Source organism: Brienomyrus brachyistius, unplaced genomic scaffold (assembly GCF_023856365.1).
Source record: "Brienomyrus brachyistius isolate T26 unplaced genomic scaffold, BBRACH_0.4 scaffold102, whole genome shotgun sequence".
Lineage (NCBI taxonomy): Eukaryota > Metazoa > Chordata > Actinopteri > Osteoglossiformes > Mormyridae > Brienomyrus > Brienomyrus brachyistius.
Window position 1 is genome coordinate 85,745 of NW_026042377.1, and position 14,160 is coordinate 99,904.

The 14,160-nt window shown below is 38.1% G+C and overlaps 1 protein-coding gene across 2 annotated transcripts in view; it reads left to right on the forward strand.

Annotated features, from left to right (window-relative positions):
• Positions 1-3,769: 3,769 nt before the first annotated feature.
• Positions 3,770-14,160, forward strand: part of LOC125727535 (zinc finger protein PLAGL2-like) — a 28,978-nt gene continuing 18,587 nt past the window's right edge. Inside the window, exon 1 of one of the 2 annotated variants that reach the window (XM_049004334.1) lies at positions 3,770-3,910. The gene's annotated coding sequence lies outside the window, so the exon portion shown is untranslated. The remainder of the gene's footprint in view (positions 3,911-14,160) is intronic. The other variant, XM_049004335.1, reaches the window with a different exon arrangement.

Sequence of the window (14,160 nt, forward strand, 5' to 3'; positions counted from 1 at the left end):
AACAAAAGTGATAAAAAATACCGAGCTGCTATAAAACAGGCAATCATTTATCATTATTTTCTACTAATTAATGTTGGATAACAGAATTCTTTCTGGTAGTAATGAGGAGTGAATGGTGATGATCTATGTTCTGTGGAACAACATCAGGTACACCCATTGCCTTATCATCTGACAGCAGACACCCAACCCTGAATGTCACACACATGATATTCCACCACTGGCTCTGCCTCCCCTCCCATCTTCCAAATTTAGGTTTCTTATTTTCACACACTTTTATCGGTCCACTTGCATTCTTGAAATATTCTCTATTCTTCATTTGTCTTCCCTCCTTTTTTCTAAATCCTGTTCCTATATATTCTACCAAAAATTCCCATTGAACAGGAAATACAGTAACTTGGCAGGGAGGGCAAATTTAATATAACTATCGTTATATTTTCTCACGTGGTGTATTCATTAACATGTTTCACAAAATAAATTTCTACAGCAAATTGAAAGGAGAGCAAAGGATTTAAAAAATGCATCTACAGTTAGACTGTCAAAAATACTATACTTACTGCTAATGGATCTTGTGGCTATTTTCACCAAATATAGTGTGAAATGTCATAGTGCAAGAAGATGCACTTGCACTAGTTGCTGTTAATATGATTGGTATTTGAGTGACTGTCTCTATGCCAGCCCTGGTAAACGTTAAACCACCCATCTGTTATTAAGCCCATCAAACTCAGCGGGCAGCTTTGCGCGTCAAAGGAAGGGTTACCGTCTTTTCTGCTCATGAGAAAATAAAGACCAGATGTGTATAAATATCCTCAAACTAACTGCCATTGTTCTATATGATGGAATTTTAATGTGTCGTATTCTTTTTTTTTTAGGAGAAGCAGTTAGAAATGTGTGGAAAGTGTAAAGGAGAGGTAGACTGACATAGTAACAAAAACTATCTCAGATTAGATTTTCAACTGCCTCCAGTCTGTTAACACTAACAGTGTTTTATTATTTCTCTATGTCATCACTTTTAACTTAATCAAATTTAATAATGAGAAGGTTGTGCTCCAGAACATGGAAAAACAAGTGAAATTTCATGAAGCAGAAGGTTCATTTCAATAAAAAAAAATATATATTTTTCCTCTCAACATCAACAGCACGCAACATATAGGTAATGGGGTCTCATTCAGCACGTTCTGCTGGTTTTGCTGGCATCCCTGAAGTGGACAGGTGACCAGGGGAGGAGACTAATCATCTAAGCAAAATATGATGGAAATTTCTCAATAATAACTAAAAACGTATATATATTAAATGGTATTTTAAAAAATAAGCTGCCAATACCCACCCAAAATGGAGGATGGGGTGGAAATGCCACACCTGGACAGCTGGTCCAGTTGTACTTTTTTGATAGGAAATGTTACTTTTCATTACTCTCCATTAACATTGCAATTGCTCACGTTAAATTATTTTAATATAAAATAAATCATAGTGGAAATGGAGAAACTCTAAGTGCAGTCCTAAATGGACACGTGTTATGGGTCCTAATTAATTTCAGACCCATTTCTACAGTACAGGGATGGATCTTTATACTTTCATACTGACTAATCTTAAACTTACAAACCAATCCTGACTAAATTTAGTCTCAAATGCAGTTTAACATTTCTGCTATCCATCCATCCATTTTCCAGACCGCTTATCCTACTGGGACATTTCTGCTATTTTGAAGAAATTACTATTTCACAATGAAATCTAAACATGTGAACAAAATTCAGGAGCACTGAGTGAATTGAGACAATAGCACAGAACCCGCTATACATAAATTCTACCCAAATGTTTTCTTATATATAAATTGCGGTTTGTTTATGTATTTATGTTTACATGCTAAATGTCGTACTTAAAGCAGAGTAACCCAAGCAGCACACTGCATATTTTATTTTCATATAAAAACAAATATCACCTGAATATTTAACTTGAAAAAAGTCAGCCATTATTTAACGTTTTCTAATAAAAATGATTTGATGTGGTCTGTTTTCTTTTTAATTTTAGATGCATGATCTAGAACTAGTGAGAGAAATATCGTTATATACTCAAAAAGTGATCAATATTCTGTTTCGTTTGGAAATTTGTAATGTGTATGTGCAATTCCGTAGGACATTCTAACACTAACGTTTTCGAAACTTTTCGATTAAATTAAATATATTCCAAGGACACACATGATCGACAGTGCGTTTTATGTAGCCTAATAAAATGTTATCGTTGCACATCTCTTTTTCTCATGCCCTAAACAATAGAATACTAAAAGAACTTAATTCTGACAACGGTTTCTCAATAGATTTAAACCGTAAACACAAACGTTTTTGTTAGTAAACGGTATAAATAAAAGAAAAGAAGTAAAAAATGATGTTATTCGGACGGAATGACACACTTCATTTCACAGCATTTCGTTTTAGTTCCTCCTCTGATTATACAAAGTTCAAAACGTTTGAACTGGTCAAAGCACACAGAAGACCCCAATCCCCCCACGGCTTCTCAAGCAGAGACAAACAGAAGTTCACACATGCTTCTACATCCATCCGCCAGATGAGTGATTGTGCAGAGGTTAAGGGGGGTTGAGGGGTAGCGAGGAAACGGGCTGATATGCCCTGGAAGTAATTCTTTAGCCCCAAAATACTAGGTGTATTGTCGGCGACCAGGACTTCTCACGTGGGTTCCACTGCAGTCTTGTTCAGTGTTTTAATATTATCTTTCCGAAACTATTCAAGTCTATTCCCAGTTTATCTCTTTGAATTAGCTATGTAATCTAGTTATATTTAAACAACAATTTGTACCATACCTTACCATCACTCGTGATTATCAAAGAGATTGTTTTTTTATTTATCTTATATAGTCAATATGTATTTATATTACTTAATTAAGCATAACGAAACAATTTATATGTAACTCAAATGTAAGCACAAGAGTTTCTAGGGGACATTGAAAATGTACTTGTCAAAACATAAATAATCTAATTAATTTATCATATGTCAATAAGTCCATGTATATCCTATACAATATTTCGGAAAATAAAAATTTTAAAAACGAAATGCTAAATAATATTTAAGAAAAAACTGCTGAACACCTGCTTGGCGGGTTTTTTCCCTGCGTGTTTGTGACTTAAATATGGTGGAAACGAGGGATATTATTGTGTTTAAAGGATTCATAGGAAGCATAATCTAAAAGTGGAATTATGCTATGAAATTAACAATCACCTAATTGCACATATCATATTCTTGGAAACAGGCCTAACACGCGCGGAACAATCTTATTTATTTATTTAACGAAGTGTTTACCTTAATCGCATTTTACAAAATAAAATAAAATAATAATACTAATAATAATAATACCCATACCGTGATAACAGAATTCTTTCTGGCAGTAAAACAAAAAATAGAGAAAAGTTATTATTAGTTAATACATTAAAAATAAATTTAAAAGTATCTATTCTAGTGAAAACTAATAAGGCAGCATTTGGAAGACCAATTAAAACAACCATGCCATTTTGATAGTTTGATATTATGCTTTATAAATTTGAGTTTGCCATATTCTCGTTTATAAAAAGTCAAAATTTCTGTCTTTGTTCTTTCAATTGTGAATCTTTGAAACGCAAACAAACAAGCAAACACATAGCTTCTTATCATTTTTATAATGTCAACGACAACAGTAAAAAAAAAAAAAAACAAGTTTGCCAACCAATGTAAAAAAGTTTGTGAAAGTGCCCTGACGTCACACTCCCACAATGCTCGCGCCCCATAACTCTGCTGCTGCAGCCAGACGAGAGCGAGACCCAGTCAGGCCCCGAAAAAAGAGAAAAATATTTTAAAAATTGTAAAAAATAATAAAACTACAGATCGAAATAAAAGAAACAGTGGAAGGTGCTGTGGGGATTTCCACGGTAGGTTTTTGCCGGACAGAGGATGGAATGTTACCGGGGTTTTTTCTGAAATTGACTAGTGCGTTGCTGGAAACTTTTTGGTGGGTAACTGCTAATTTTTTGCAAGTCTTCATAATGCGGCTGCACTTTCTGATGTGTGCATGTTTTTGAATATAATGTTAATAATTACTGTGAATATTTCAGTCGCGGTCCGTTAACTTGTTGCATTTTATAAGATATTAATTGCTAAGAGATCGTTTATCGTTTCGGGAAGTTAGATTTATAATTCTTAATTCGCTGAAGCATGAACAGGCATTGGGACATTTAATATTTAATTCCACGATCGCCTACATTGACTGGAGTTTTGTTGATATTATTGAAAACTATTTTAACTGCCGACAAAACGCATTGTGTAAACAGCATTTATTACTTTGCAAATTGGTGTTCTGTTTCGATTTTGCGAGTACAGTGGAATTTTAAGCAATTAATTTCTATTTTCTAGTGTACAGCATGCTAGTTTGTGAAGAGAGCATACAAGCAGAAAGTGGAAAGAATGTCTCTGCTTGGCTTGAAAGAGTTGTTTTTGAAAAGAGCATCTATTTCGGAAATTCATTTTGAAGTTTTTCTGTACGTTATTTACTTCTTGCAGTTGTTACCTCTTTATAAAATGCAACACTTAGCTTGGTGGAAAAAAAGATAAACATTTACAGACTCAAAAGCTTATGAGTTTCCTTCGAATTGCTTGGTTTCTGAGTCCCTACCGATGGGGCTTTATCTGATGTTTACTGTGATCTGATGTCTCTCTTTTGCTGTATGGTGTTGAGACTTCCAGTCTCTTTTCTTGTGAATGCTTTTCGGTAATTTCCCGTTGCAGTGTTTTTAAGACGACATCGTGGTGGAGCCTCCGACACAAGACGTGTTTTGTAGAAAATTGTTTTATGTTAGTAAAGACTTGACGTTGATTTTAAAGGGCCCGTTTATTTATTAATTTGATAACAATTAGCTGTTCTAAGTGAAATGTAACAGTAACTAGCAAATGATTCTTCCTGAAAATAGAACGTAAAAACAAATAAATAGTGAATACACATGTAGTAATATTCAGGTAATGTAACAAAGCTGTAGTTAATTGCTTTGAAAAGCAATATTAATTTTATAGCTTAAAAAGTTATATGGATTCTTGTGTGATGCAACACAAAAATTCAATCAAGCTGAGCTTTAACCCCCCCAATAACACATTATTACAGTAATCTTATGAGAAATTAAGATCTCAAATAAATGATTTCCTCCCCAGTCATATGCAAGATCCCCAAATCTTTGGGCGCTTTTGTATACGATCTGATACATAATCTTTTATATATTAGAAAATAGAGAAAGTCTATGTAGACCAAAGTGTGCTGTTTAAAACTTTTCATTATGATACGTGGAAGGTAGTCAAGCTTCGCCAAAGCCACAACCTGAACATGTAAAGGACTTACACTGCCCTGAGCTACAAAATAAGGAAATGGAAGTGAGATTGTCACGAGACAATGCCTTTGTTATTGACATTGCAGTAGAAGCTGAAACACATATTAAGATTTTCATTCTTCTTTCTCTTGACTTCAACTGACATTTATAAGGACTGATGCCTCCGTTTATCCCCTTTCCTGTTCTTTTATATCCTTGATTTCAGTATGTTTAGTGTTTTCTCAGAATGTTTACCTAAAGCAAAAGTGTGCAGCTTGTTTCTTTTTGTCTGGTTTTTGCTCTGTATAAACAGAGGCGTTTTGCGATTTCTAGAGCAATTATCAAGCTAAACATATCAAGTATTTTAGGGGAGTAAGTAAAACCTGCAAGTGCTGAGGCTGAAATCTTGTGTAGAGAAGTATGTGCTTTGCGTAACGTATGTGTATTTTACAAGTGGTGGAACCTGCGTGTTATTTGGAAGAAGGGATGTAGCTTCTTTTGAAGCTAAACTAGCTTTTCGTTTCTGTGTAAGCAAACTTTTACCTCAGTTTTTAAGCTATATTTTTTCGTGTGTGCCACAGGCTATAACTGATAAAACATGAAGTATGTCTTCTTGTCTGTATTTCTGCATATTGACTCCTTAGTTTAACTGTGTGTTCTGTTAAGTTGTCTGACTAGCAGTTATAAACTCATATGCTTTGCAGCGTAAGCAGGAGTTCCTCCTCTGCAAAATCCCATAATTCTCAGCAACCCTGTGTGTAGTTTTCTGATTACCATTATAAAGGGAATGTCAGTTTGGGTAATCGGAAGAACGTCCCCTGTGGAGCCCGGACACCAGTTAGTAACCAGGCTCCCATAGGAGTCTTCGTGTGTTACGGATTCTTTCAAATATTCTCAGCTTCTATTAAATCAGTTGCTTTCTTGAGGACTGGCGGTTTTATGGTATGTTGGATGGACAATGATAATAATCAGGAAGAGAGGGTTGCGGAGCTTCTTGCAAAATTTAATCTGGACACTTCTTAAAAAGTCCTTTTATCACTAGTTCTTACTCTCTTGGCTATCCTATGTATTTGCCTAAGCCACTGAATTTGTCAATATCGTTGTCATTTGTTTATTGTAGGTGCAGAATTTTGCGTACCTTGCAGCCAGTTGCCAAACGTGTTCACTTGCATAGTGGACGGGACCCTTGCTGAACGCTATCGGTTTGTTAAGCTCTTCTTGCCTTCCAAAAAATAAAGTACAAGGGTAATTGGGCCCAGTTAATTTTTCGATGACCATCGTCTACACATAATTTGCTCTGCAGCTGAGTATAGAGCTGCTGATACGTAGATCCGGAGCTTTCTCAAGGACTTACCGGCTGTGATTTTATAAATAGATTTTGTTGAAATGATTGACTGGTGCTTCGCAGGGTAAGGTGTGTGCAGACTGCCCGCTTTGCATCTCCATCGGATCCCCGCCGCCTTCAGTTATGCGCTATTGCCGGTAATTGCAAAACATGAGTTTAATCAACTTTCCCCCAGGGACTCGTAAAGTTGGAGCCAAGCGTGCTCCACTTGGCAACCAGGAGAGCAAGTGTTGTTAGCGGCTAGATAAAGAGGCGATAGGAAACAGACGGTTCGTACGCAGCCCAGCTGTGTGGTCACATGCATTCTGACTGTTCTTGCAGCGTTCAGCATCTAGAACGGTGAGAGGATGCTAGATGTTTGAGCGACATGCTGCCCTAGTCCGATGGACGAATACAGGGATGTGGAGCTGAGATACCGGACGTCTTCTGTTACACCGTGGATTCCCTTATGTTACGTCTTCACTACTCCTACCTCTTAACCAAACTGATACCTAAGGATGCTTTCCTTTTTTGGCCTTTCATGCTGTGGATATAAAATACACCTGTACTTTTCAATGGCCGCAACAGCCCAAAAAAAATTTAAACCTCGTGTTGATTGCGGTGTTTTAATTGGAAATTTTGAGGCATCTCTAAAGTTGCTTGTTATGGTATGATTCCTTATATGTAAACTGAAAAGAACATCAAAGAAAGAAGAAAATGCTAATAAATTGGGATAATCAGTCATTTGGCCATTTGTTGATGCGTGCTTTGCTGTAGATCAGTGAGCATATGGATGTTAATTATTTCGACATTTATCAGTGACTTGCATGAGTCTGTTCTAAGTAAGCTACATCCATGGCCATTTTATTAGCACTGCTGTTTAACTGGAAGCTAAGCCAGCTTCCAGGGACAGTCGTCCTTCACAACAGGATAATGTGTGACCACAGCGTAGAGACCTCAGAGCACGCGCTGAAGTGGCTGTTTGTTCCATCTCTCACCTCATTTATTTGAAGTTATCGTCTGGGTAGAAAGTCCCTTTTCCCGGTTTCAGCTTTTTACTAGTTTCAGGAGTACAGAAAGTGCTGATTTTAAAAAGAGGCATGAAAAACAGAAGGCCTCTCTGCAGGATCGCGTGAGGTGTTTTGCGTACCTTGTGAAAGAGGTAGTAAGTCGTTATTTTTAGTTGCATGAACTTATAACTTGCTTGATCCAAAATACCATTTGGGCTTAAATTATCAAATGTGCCAAATGACATTTGTTCACACAAATATTTCTGTTTGCTAGATGGAGTTTGTCTCTACTGATACATTAGTTTTTACTCAGAAGGAAAACAATGACAGAGAATGTAACTTATTTCTTGGTAATATGTAGCACTGGTTTGGATTTGAAAACACTGCATGAAAGTATATATTTTTCACTATATGATTATGAAATATAAAGAGGCCTGTTTAGTCATATTAATGACTGCTAAGTTCTATATGATACAAAAAATATGCTATGCTAATTTATTATTATTATAGAATAATTTGGCCATTTAAAGATTTTGATAATAGTTGCTAGTGTTATAACAGTGTTGAAAGTGTTTGAATCCTTTCTACGTTTTGAACGTACATGGATTTTTATTTGAAGTTTCAAAAAGAAAAAACTGTTGAACTAAGGGTTACGTGTGGATGTATCTTTTGTCAGGAACCGAAGAAGGCATCAGAAAATGTTGAAAGTTAATCTTACCTTTCAAAGGTGTTCTTGTGCATTGAAATTGAGTCTGCCGATGGTGGCGTTACTGCAAAAACAGAAATTATCATTGAAAAATTAACAAGTAAAAAGCAACGGAAATCCAATAATAATGTAAAATTTCACCATTCGGATTCAAAGATGAAGCTTTTCAAGAATGAAAGCATCACATAACCGCTGGGTACAGTTTTTTTGATGTTTAGTTAAAAGTTGCTGGGATCCCATATGAGCATATGATTGGCTCTCTGTGTAGAGATTGAGGGCTGCGTGCAGAAAGCCTCAGCCAGCGTTGACCCATCTTGGCCGCACAGCACCTCAGACTGCCTTGGTTAAAACACATTTTTTAAAAGCATCCATGGTTCTGGTGGGTTCGGCCTCTAGCTGGCATACATCGACATCAAAGGCCTGGACTCAGTCCCAGCGAGGTGGAGCTTTGGCTTGTATCATGCCTCAGCATTTTATGGTTTGTCACTTTCTCTACATGGTCCTGTTCTCCGAAACTGCTAAGGAAACCCATTAAAGTGGAAAGTTAGCCTGCCATTGGAACATGGTTGGATCATTGAAGATAGTAGGAGGTAGGTTTGATAGGGAGAGCGATTGGCCAAGGAGGAAGAGACGTTCTTGAGTTGAATCGCTACGTGGAGGCTTGGGAAAGGACTCGGTGTTTGAGCTGTCAGTAGGGGCTCACTGCATTCCAGGGGAGTGTTTCTCCTGCACCGTGACTGAGAGGCCCTAGAATGGTGATTACATTACTGCGTCTCCAGTATTTGTTGACTAAAAATTTTTTAGAGAACTTTCAAAACTTTGTGCAGTGTCACTGTGCAATACTGTGTCAAACTGATATTTGGAAATGCCTCTTTAAATACTTTAAATAGCGCAAAATGCTATTTAGCATTTAAAGGCAACCCATAAACTTCTGCCTACTAAAATACCCACTGGAATGCCTGCTGCTTGTAGCTGTAGTGTTTCTGCTTGTTGACTTCCACTTGTGCAGAGGTTCTGATGAACACGCGTTTGTTGCACAGAAGTGCATGCTGGGAAGGACGAGGAGACAGGTTAGCTTGTGCACTCTGCCTGTTAGCAGCACTTGCGAGGTGGCATTTGCTTCTATTAGTAAGCCAGTAAAAATCATCGTCACCGTTTCGCATGTGACCTATTTCCATCCCGCAGTCGTTTCACAAAGGAGTCAACAGTGACTAAATTGTTACATTTCAGAATAAAGACATTATAAAACTCATAGCACAAGTGTAATAACTATTGGAATTTTAGAAAAGTTCTATCACTAAAAATTTGGTGAAAATGGTGTGAACTCTGTTTACATCCATATTTCTGATAATATATTTACATTTGACTTTTTATCGTTGGTTTAGGGGTAACGACGTTTTGATTTTTGTTGAATTGGGTCATTTTAAATTGTTACCGACTACATTGGTACATTTTAGACATGAATTAACATATAACCTTTAAGGCCATCCAAGATTTGGAACTATGCGTGAATAATTTCCTTTAGGAAAACCCTAATAAAGTTGTCTATTTTTGCTCATTTATCAGGATATTTTGTGAGCGCTTGCTGTTGCTCGAGCTCACAGCCTCACATTTTCCCTGCTCCTCCTTCCCCCTTTTCCACTCTCCTTTCCCTTAACGCAACACAAGCCTCTCCCTCCGCCTCATGCACACAAACACAAAGCCCCCGCGAGCCGTACAGCACTGACACAAAACGCGCCGTCGTGCCGTGCTTTCTCCTCCACCCGCCCGCGCTCCCTGCGTGTTTCCCGGTCTTTCTCCGCAGCTCACCCCTGTGGCCGGCCGCTGTCTTTAGGACAAACACTCGCTGTGGGTTCGACCTCATGGAGAGGGGGGGGGGGGGTGGGGGTGAGACACTAAGAAATGGCCAGGCTCTCTCCTCCTCTCAAACACCAGGACAAAAAAAGGAAAGTAGACTGACAACTGTGAGTCCCTTTCTGTGTCCCCTCTAGGGCCAGTGTGGAGTTTTCAGTTTGATTGAAGGTCCCTTTTCTGTGGTGTATGGTGTGAAAGCTGTCCTAATTGAATGATAAAGTGCCCCGGGATGGATCCCGGTGAATGGCTAACAATGCACAGCTTGTGTGTGGTAGAGGGATTTTGGTTCAGCTCCAGCCTGTGCCTCTCCACTCCGAGAGGGGGTCTATTGTAACCCTCTCTGCTGGACTCGGTCACGTGATGGGCCACAAACTCCGTGCCCCCTCCCCGGCCCGGCCAGGCCAATCGTGGGCAGCGGCTCCTGTTCATGTCGGCCATGTGGTTTTAGTGTCCTCATTTTTGTATGTGACTGACTTACAGAAGTGATCCATGCACCGGTGGTTAGGAGAGTAAGAACAAAACTCAAGACTAGCAGAAAAATCTAATTAAATCACTGTCATGGTGTTAATGTGTAAACTTAATTATTGACTGCGGGGAAGAACCAAACTGCGTGTTATAAGTGTGAGCGATATAAAAAAAAGTAGGTTTTCATGGTCAAGGGAAGCTGCTGTAAAATATCATGAAAACATTGGGCAACCATTCCTGGTGAGAACATTGTTTCAGGACATTTTTGATTAGTTGAGATGACTAGAAAATGTTCTTTTAATTTGCTAGCTCCTTGTATTATCCCTCAAGGTCTGGCCGTTATGCTGTACTTAGTCGTTTAATCCTTAGTGCATTGGTTTGTTTTACAGTCAGAAGTCCTTCAGTCTGGATTTTAGTTCCTTCACCACACTGGACAATATTGATAATATGAGATGAAGGAAAATATCTGAACCCACTCATGTATATTTTTGAATAGACATTGTTATTTATAGATCATTTTAAATCCGCACATAAGTCCTACGTATTCAGAAAACGATGTATGCCTATGTATGATTAGGGTCAGTGGTGAAACTTATTGAAGATGAAAGCTCTTGGCAGTCACAAGGTCTGTTTCACTTTGCTATGCAGTTAACATGGAATGGATCAACAAGGAGGAAAAAAATTGTTGACTTAATGTCAAACTGCATTGCTTAGTTAACTAAATTTATGAAATCACTTTAAAGGAGTTAAAAGTGTTTTTTTTTCTCCTGTCTTTTCTTAATTACTTAATTAGCTTCTGGCATACTGGCATCTCTGATTCAAAAATGGTCCCTCAAACGGCCAATTCGTATGATACACAAAAAAACATATAACTGGGTAGCTGAATTTCCAACTGCATGCCGACTGATTCTTGCTTATACTGCTGATAGCCTATTATTTTTGTGGATTGAAGAAAAACCACAATGCTGGAGGAGAATTTTCATGCTTTTTTCCGTTTGGCAGCTATTTTGGATATAGGTTTATGGCAGTGCTACAAAGCAATTAGCTTGTAGGAAACTGCAAAGGTTATTTCACCCTGCTGATTTATATAATTTTGATTTTGCGGAATGGCACTAAGTCACCCACAAAAACGTAACAATTATAACTCTATATATTTTACATGCTAAAGACGGTAATATCCAAAAATCCCCAAAATCTTTTTTTTTTATTTCAGAAATCCTAATTATTTAAAAAAGTCATAAAAATTTTTACATGACTTTGTTAGTTGGAGTAACTAAAACCAATGGAGGCTGTCTATCTATGAATTAGCAGGTTAGCAGAAGCAATAACAAATTTCATTACATGTGGTTACTAGCTGACTAAGTGGTGTGATTATTTTAATTAGCCTGGTCTTTTTTAATTTTCCCAGATTTAGTTTAATTTGATGATTGTTTCCAAGCCAAATAGGAATGAGTTCGTAAAAGTGATTTTCAAACATAGGTATTGTTAGGTAGCTGTCACACTCACACACAGCTTCCATAGCCTTCAGTTTTAGTTCTGCATTTTTTGCATGACATGTCCTGAACAGACATTGCCTACTATTTATTGTTTCAAGTACATTTTTTTTAAATGCAAAAGTACTTCACTGACTCAGCAGGATTCCCTGCAATGTTGAGTAAATTTCCTGCTTTATTTAACCATAACTCAAAACATCTCTCAGTCAAAGACATTTCTTGCATGAAATCATGAAATTCAGGCCGGCTGCATTTACAAGGTATTTTGCATCTGTAAAAGCACCTTGTAAGCTTAGGGATGTAATGATGTATTTTTATGGTATTCAAGTGGAAATAGTTGACATGTTCTAAAATATTTTTTAAAAATTATGTTTGTCAAAAAAGTGGAAAAAAAATAATTTGGAAAAGTAATGGTTTGGGGACTCATTTAAATATGATTATTATTATTTTTCAAACTACTTTTTAGCTTTAACTATTGAAAGATCTGAAGTGTTGTGTGTCGTTCTTCAGGCAAGTACCTGTGTAGGCACACACACTCACACACACTCACACACACACACACTCACACACACACACACTCACACACACACACACACGGGTTTAACGGTACTGGTGTGTCATTTTCCCACCTCTGTGCCTATTTACACATGTATTGTAGCGCACAGAGTAGCTGTGCTTTGAATGGGAATTCTCTTGTTTGTAACAGCACATTCAGACTATGTTCACAGTGTTTATATGCAGAAGTGCTTCCTTTGGTTTGTCTGAAATGATGTTCTCTCACGCCGCATATTCGAATTTGCTAACCCGAGACACTCTTTGAGCCATATGTGTGTGTTTTCGAAATGTATTTAATGGTTCCTTATGTAGAGCGTATGCAAGTGTGTTTGTCTGGAATGTAAAGTTAATTTGCTTGTCAGGGCAAAGGACAGAAGGAGAAACCCTCCATGTCTGCGACCGAGCATTAAGAGTAGCAGGCAATCTGTTAACTATTTTACTCGTGCATTTGAAACCTAACTCCTTTTTCCTGCTCCACACACTCCAGCTGTGTGACACAGACACACACACACACAAGAAAAAAATCAGGGCTCTGCTTGTGTATGTCTGAGGGCGTGTGACGGCGGAGTTGAGACACCCTTCCGGCGCCTCTCACCTGAGTGTTCATGTGCGATTGTAGACCTTAGGATGGAGGAAGGGAGAGTGGAGAGTATAACAAGTGTGTTAATGCAGGGGTCCTGTGCAGAGAGCATATGGATCCTTGTGGAACCCATGCAGGGTTCCTGTGCAGAGGGCATATGGCTCCCTGTGGAATATGTGCAGGGTTCCTGTACAGAAAGCCTATGGCTCTCTGTGGAACCTATTCAGGGTTCCTGTGAGAATCATGATCTCATATAATGGCTTTCTTCTTCCCCAGGCAAAGGTTACTGATTTATGATGATATATTGGTTTACAGTGAGGCAGATAATCTGGGACCACACTGTTTACCAGCTGAAGTTTCTCACGTGACTAAAACCTCCAGTTCTACTGTTTATATACTGTTGAAAACTTTGATAAAATAGATTACTCTTTCCATCCATCCTTCTTCCAAGCACTTATCCAGCTCAGGATCATGGGGTGTCTAGGCTGTCGGTCCATCACAAGGTAGACAGTAACATGCTGGGGGCAGTTGAGAGATGCTAGTTCACTAGTATGGAGCACTTTGAGTAAACTTGTACATTGTGGGGAGAACATGGAAATGTTCTACCATACTACCAGACTGAAGTTTTGATATTACTCAGAACTATGTGTAATGTGACTTATTAGAAATAAATTTTCGCTTCTGAAAAGCAGAGTAAAAGGCATGTAATGACATTTATAATCAAGACAGATTCTGTTGTAATTTCTGCTGCCATCTTTGTTTCTGGCTGTCCACCTGCTCGCTTTCATCCTCCTTCCTGCTTCTGGCCACAAATGTGCATCCTAGGCATCCAGCTCTTCTC